Here is a 7139-nt window from a genome sequence, read left to right as displayed (position 1 = left end):
TGAAGTTGATCTCCCCCCACCCTCAGCATCAGCCTGTGATGTTGTTCCTCAAGGTAGTACAACTTGGGTATGCCCAAGGTCACACTGAGATGACAGTGGTACTAGTGGGACTCTTTTCATCTATTCACCCTAATCACCTCTAAAGGTGAAACTTCACCAATCACCAGCTAACCGATCTATTGTATTTAATAACGTCCTGGGACATAAGTTGTTCTACAAACTAATCCAATCAAATATGACTTCTCTGAAGCAACAGTTTCTGATAAGCATTTCATTTTGTTCTGATGCCAGGACTTCTCTTCCCTGATGTATTGTTCCCTAGTTCTCTCCTTCAAATTACTTGACCTACAGTTTAGCCTGTAGCTTGAATCACCACTCAAATGGATTCACTACAACCTCCACTGTTCAGAGTGCCTTCAGGCTGGAATTTCTTCACTCTGTTGCAAATGAAATCAGTTCCTTGGGAAGAAATTAGCAGGAATCTGGGTTTTTTGGCTTGTTTCTCCCCCTAGACTAAATCTCTGAGCCAAAGTTCTGGAGTTAGGGGTGGGGACGATGGCAGTCTTCTGACGGACACCCTGCTCTAGGAATCCAGCATTTGGTATGTGTGGGCAGGAGCACAGGGTCCTCTTAGCTTGCCTTAGTGTGAAACCACCAGCTCCAAAGTCAGGACAAAAGTGACCAGGGCCCCAGTATTTTAGCATGCTGCACCCAATGCAGTCTCTGTTCCATGAGTGGGGGCTGAGTGGAAGAAGGGACCCCTTCACCTCTCAACTGCACTCATCCAGGACTTAGCCTCAGTAACAGGTAGTGAGGGATGAAATAAGAAACACTGATGCTCTACTCCTCCTGGGAAGAAAGTCTTCCTCTGGGAGCTAAGAGAAGAGTGTCTAATGTTTTTGAAGACAGTAGTGTGGAATAGAGTATCTCACTGGGCTGGCAGCGAGCAGCAAGAGAGGGGTATTGGTTCAAATATTACAGGCTCTCGCTTTTATTACTGAATTTTCATAGATGTTCTTGAATAGATGTTTCTTCACTTGCAATTTGCCCTTGGGACCATTTCCAGAGATTTTAAATGCTTTTGTTTGTTTTAAATACAGTTTCACCAGTTTCACTGGGAAATGGGCAGCATAGCTCCTCATGCTATCATTTGGAAGTTTTTTTACTGGATTTCCTTTTACCTGCTTGTATGGTAGTCACCTCTATCACCTTCATTCTGTCAAAATAGAACAGTTGTTTTGTACTCTTTCTCCTTTGAGAGACAACTAAGGAATTGAGTGAACTTGCTTTACCTTACATCCCCAGCTTTCTAACAGATTCCCCCAAAATAATGATTTTGTAAGTTGTCTGGATTTTTTACATTGTTAGGTTGGAGGTGATATGTTCTTTACTTTCAATATCCTAGTTGTAATTTCTTTTTATTTTTTATAGTAAGTAGCATTTGTTTAACTCTCCTACTTTGTAGATGGTAAAACTACAATGGATGCAGTTTACGAGGCCGAATGAGAAAAATGACAAACTTGTCCTAAGCTTTCTATATCTAAACAGTATTACTGAGTGTACAAATATGCCCAGACCTTATTAAAGTAAGCTATGTTTTTGACTGTCCTTTGAATTTCTAGTGTACTCAGAAACAGATTATTAATTCAATTGTTTATTTTGCAAACGTTTCTATATATGATGCTCTGTGCTGCAGTTATCAGGGAGTAAATCTTGAGTCTTAGCTTTCAAAAGATATTAGGCTACTAGAAGAAACACATGTAGAAAGAAAACTAAAGAAAGACTCAACAGCCCACTCGCCCACCCTGGAGTCCCATCCTTGCATGGTCCACCCCCACTGCCCACGCAGAACCAGCTTCATGAGTTGCCTGGGCCACAGGCGAGTGGCGAATGGGCTTTGGTGAGCCCAAGGAGGGACAGGCCTACCCTGGTCCCCACACATCTGTGTGTCCGTCCCTAGCATTCTGCAAGGCTAGAAAAGGAGGAAGAACCTGTCCAGAATCCCTACAGGACAAGAAATGAAGGGGAAATCTCAACATGGAAAAACTTTACAGTGAAAATTAAGGTAAAGCTGGAAATTGAGGGAAAGCCAGAAGATGGAAGTAGAGCCTAAAGATGAAGGAAAATCAGATGAGGAAGAAAAGCTGGAAGTAGAGGGGAAGCCAGGGCTAAAGGGAAAGGTCCAGAATGAGGGACAGCCAGAAGATGAGGAACAGCCAGAAGATGAGGGAAAGCAAGAAAGCAGGGCAAGTCTGAAAATGAGGAGGGGGGGAAAAACCACACAGGGAGGGCAAGCTAGACTCCCTGACAAAGGCTGAGAGTGAGCTGCAGGCTGCCAAAAAGTGCCCACCTGAAGATTATATACTCAGGAAAAGAAAAAGAAAAACAGACAGGGGGACAGAGGATTCCCCCAAGGACTATCAGGAGGACTTACAGGAAAGGAACTTGGGCAGTAAGATGATGACAGAATGTGGAGATATGTCAAAGGCTCAGGAAGAGCTAAGGAAAAACAGAAAACGGGTGGTTTTCATTGGATGCAAAGAGATGTACAAGATCCATTTGCCCCAAGGAGGCAACAAGATGTCAGAGGAATGAGGGGTGGAGGTAGGGGCCAAAGGGGCTTACATGATATCCCGTATCTTTAATGATTTGAGCCTTCAATCCTAATTTCTCTAAAGAGAATATTTCTGACTCTGCTTTCCCTGGAAGGCATTTGCCAGGCTATGTGCTTTAATCTTAAGCTGATACTTTGCTTTAGGTGTCACTCTTGTTGCCAGCAGCCTTTGGATCAAACTACAGTGTTCTCTATCTTTCGGTAGGGGATTTTCACCCATGTGCCTGGAAGAGATGTTCATGGTACACTGTAAAATAACAATAAAGAAAAACAGTTTTCAGAATCACAGAAAAGAAGGAAGGAAGGAAGGAAGGAAGGAAGGAAGGAAGGAAGGAAGGAAGACTCAATAAAGAGATACCATAAGCTCAGTCCGAAGAATGAATGAGAGTTTTTAAGGCAAGAAATATTGGGAATGCCCAGTAAGATAAAAGCCAGAACAAAAGCACAGAAATAGAGAAGCCCTGGATAATTTCTAGAAGAGTTTAATGAGTGTGAGACAGATACAAGATATGGAGGCAGGAAATAAGACCAGAAATGTTAAGTCAAGGCAAATGTATAAAGGACACTGTATCTTGATAAGGAGTTTGGATTCTAGTATATTGGCCAGAAAAGCCATGGTGGTTATTTTAGCACAGAAGTAGCATGACCATTTATGTTTTAGTTATAATTTTAAGAAAACAACTGGTTTCAATGTGATAGATGGTTTTGGATAAGGAATAGCTGGTGGTAGTGATACCAAGGTAAAAGCTATTACATGGACAAACAGTTATTTGGATTTGTAACTAAAAATATGGTTATGGGGACAGATTTTGAGACCCAATTTTATGGTATAATTGGCAATTTCTTTACCAGTAGACTGCAGTGAAATAGGGAAAAGGAGGAATGTAAAAGGACCCTAGGCTTTGGGCTTGAGAACCTAAGTAGATATTGATATAATTAAAATCAAGATGCAAGATAAAGAAACTGATCTGGGAAGAAAAATAATGAGTCTAGATTTAAACATTTTAAATTTGAATAAACCCATGTGACATCCCAGTGAAGGTTCTAATAAACAGTAGGTACAGGTGCCTGGGTGACTCAGTCAGGTAAGCATCTGACTCTTGGTTTCAGCTTAGGTCATGATCTCCGGGTTGTGAGATGGAGCCCTGCACAGGGCTCTGCACTCGGCATGGAGCCTGCTTAAAATTCTTTCTCTCCCTCTCCCACTTCCTCTCCCCCTTCTCTTGTCCTCTCTAAAATAAAAATAAAATAAACAGTAGGTAATACAGGACTGAAGATAAAAACTTACATCAGCTTATATCACAAGAACATTGACATCCTGATTTTCCTAACAAATTATTCTAATTTCTTTTTAAAAATGCAGGTATTTGGCCATAGAAACATTTTTACTAGGTATGTCTCCTCTAGCAAAGAAAACAAAACAACAACAAAAAAAATCAAGCTATTGGGACTATACAAAAATAAAAAGCTTTTGCACAGCAAAGGAAACCATCAACAAAACAAAAAGGCAATTTACTGAATGATGTATCTGACAAGGGGTTAATATCCAAAATATATTAAGAACTTATATAACTCAATACCCAAAAAACAATCTGGTTAAAAACTGGGCAGAGGACTTGACCATTCAGGTCCTCAATGTCAAGTCATGACATCTTTTTCAAAGACATACAGATAGCCAACAGACACAGGAGAAGATGCTCAACATCACTAATCATTAGAGAAATACATATTAAAACAACAACAAGGTATCACTTTATACCTGTCAGAATGGCTAAAATCAAAAACACAAGAAATAACAAATGTTGGAGAGGACATGGAGAAAAAGGAACCCTTGTGTACTATTGGTGGGAATGCAGCCACTAGGGAAAATAGCATGGAGTTTCCTCAAAAAATTAAAAATAGAATGGCCATAGGATTCAGTAATTCCACTACTGGGTATTCACCCAAAGAATATGGAAACACTAATTCGAAAAGATACTTGCACCCCTACCTTTACTGCAGGGTTATTTACAATAGCCAAGTTATGGAAGCAACACGGTGTCCATCCATAGATAAAGAAAATGTATACACACACACACACACACACACACAGTGTGCATCCATAAAGAAAATGTGACGTGTGTATACACATACACATACACACACACACACACAGAATATTACTCAGCCATAAAAAGGAATGAAATCTTGCCATTTTCAACAACATGGACAGACCTAGAGGGTATAATTCTAAGTGAATTGGTCAGTCAGAGAAAGACAAATGCCATACGATTTCACTCATATGTGGAATTTTAAGAAACAAAACAAAAAGACAAAAAAACAGACTCTTAAATACAGAACTGGTGGTTATGAGGGGGCAGGTGGGTGGGGATGGGTGAAATATATAAAGAGAATTAAGAGTAGTACACTTATGGGACACCTGGGTGGCTCAGTCAGTTGTGCATCTGCCTTCCACTTGGGTCATGATCCTGAGATCCTGGGATCAAGTCCCGCATAGGGTTCCTCGCTCAATGGGGAGCCTGCCTCTCCCTCTGCCTGCTGCTCCCCCTGCTTTTGCTCTCTCTCTGACAAATAAGTAAATAAAATCTTTACCAAAAAAAAAGTAGTATACTAATGTTGATGAGCACTGAGAAATGCATAGAATTGTTGAATCATATTGTACACTTGAAACCAATAAAAATAAAGAAGAATGCAGACTGTAATAGCTACCTCATAGAGTTTTTGGTGGGTGATTAAATAGGATGCAAATCGCCTCAATAAATGACAGCTATGTTGCTATCCATTTTTGAAGTCATTTGGATTAACAGAAATGAATTCAATAATCCAGAGAGAGTATATAATGTATTTGAGGTTAAGTCTAAAGACATGCTTCAAGGTACGTTTTTGTGGGTTAACAAAATACCTCAACTTTAGGTCAAGTTTGAGACTTTGAGGTCGCAAAGCAGGAAAATATCTAAATAGATTCTCAGATCTGTGTGACTTCACACTTTTCAAAGTGCCCTCTCACATATCATCTGATCAAATTCACAGCCATTTTTTGAAGCAGATATTATCACCCCGATTTTATAAGGCTTATGACTTGTCTGTCCATGGTCAGTCACAAAGTATGTATAGTTATGGAACTGTTCTTGCATATCTAGCTTCTGACTCTCAGTCTATAGCTCTGCCCTATCAAATCTGCCACTTGGAGTCTCAACATTCATCCTTCTTTCTGGAATTTACCTTGGACTTCATTAAAATAGTCCTATGAAATACTGCATTTGGAAGGAGTTCTGATATACAACTTTTTGACCTTGAAAGCACTTACAGTGGTTTATCACGCCCATTAGAAAGACATTTCCAAGAAGACAAATGTTCAAAACCTGCAAAGTTTTGAGTATACAATTCAACTAAATAATTTGGAGATATAGCTGATACTGAGTTTTTTGAGCTGGTGTTAAAACTGTGATGCTGTTATGACATTAAACCAACCAATTTTAAAAGGTTACTGTTATTTCTAAAACCTGAGCACATGATCAGTGCTGTCTTGAATAATAGTTACGCTCAGGAAAAAAAAATGGCACATCCATCTTATTAGTTCTATGCCAATTTGAAAAATAAAGTTTAAAATGAAGCCAAAAAAAATTATGCCTTACATTTTTTTTTACCCTTTTATCACCTGAACACTAAAATTTTTTCTTGGGTTTAAAAGATAAGTATTCTCTTGGGGTGCCTGGGTCGCTCAGTCAGTTAAGTGTCTGCCTTCGGCTCAGGTCATGACCCCAGGGTCCTGGGATCGAGTCCCACATCAGGTTCCTTGCTCAGCAGGGAGCCTGCTTCTCCCTCTGCCTGCGGCTCCCCCTGCTTGTGTGCGCTCTCCCTCTCTCTGACAAATAAATAAAATCTTGTAAAAAATAAAAAAAATAAAAGATAAATATTCTCCTATGAAGAAAGTTGAAGCATAACAGTATTTTGTTACCAAGTCCATGATACAATGTTTCTTGAAAAACCTATTCCTCTAGTGGCAGTATTACTCAATTATGTGTACAGTTTCACCATCTGTAAAATGGAGTTTATTTTTTCACATGAGTTAATAGTGGCATCTGGCAGTTTCCTGTCTTTTAGGAACCTCAAAACATTCCCAGAGTGCCACTTTTTCTATCATAAGAAAAATTTCTTCTCAAGCTAGTTTCTATTTCACTCTCATCTTCCATGAGATGATATCCTATGACATAGGATGACGGAAACTTAATTCTGCTCAGGCACATAACTGCTCCAGTCCATGGAAAACAACAACAATAAGATGTGGAATTCATCTAAAAGGTGTTATTACACATTAAATGATGCAGTTTATGCTGGGCATCTGCAGCATATCGTTGTAATTAATCAAGAGTGGGTAAGTGCAAAAATATTAAGGGGATAAGCATGTTCTGTCTCTTCCATTTTTCCCTCCACTTAAATAGAAAACAAACAGCCTGGAAGAATGAGTAAGTTATGAAAAGGTTTATATGAAGGAAAATCTTGAATTTTCAGAGTTCTTATATAT

The 7139-nt window shown here is 39.4% G+C and overlaps 1 pseudogene; it reads left to right on the top strand.

The window, feature by feature from the left end:
• Window positions 1-2037: 2037 nt before the first annotated feature.
• On the top strand, window positions 2038-2645 carry LOC123841902 (transcription elongation factor A protein-like 3; annotated as a pseudogene).
• Window positions 2646-7139: the final 4494 nt, after the last annotated feature.

This window comes from Mirounga angustirostris, unplaced genomic scaffold (assembly GCF_029215605.1).
Source record: "Mirounga angustirostris isolate CCGP_5_RB_7025 unplaced genomic scaffold, mMirAng1.0.hap1 SCAF_5, whole genome shotgun sequence".
In the NCBI taxonomy this organism is placed as follows: Eukaryota; Metazoa; Chordata; class Mammalia; order Carnivora; family Phocidae; genus Mirounga; species Mirounga angustirostris.
This window is presented reverse-complemented; position numbering and strand designations above follow the sequence as displayed.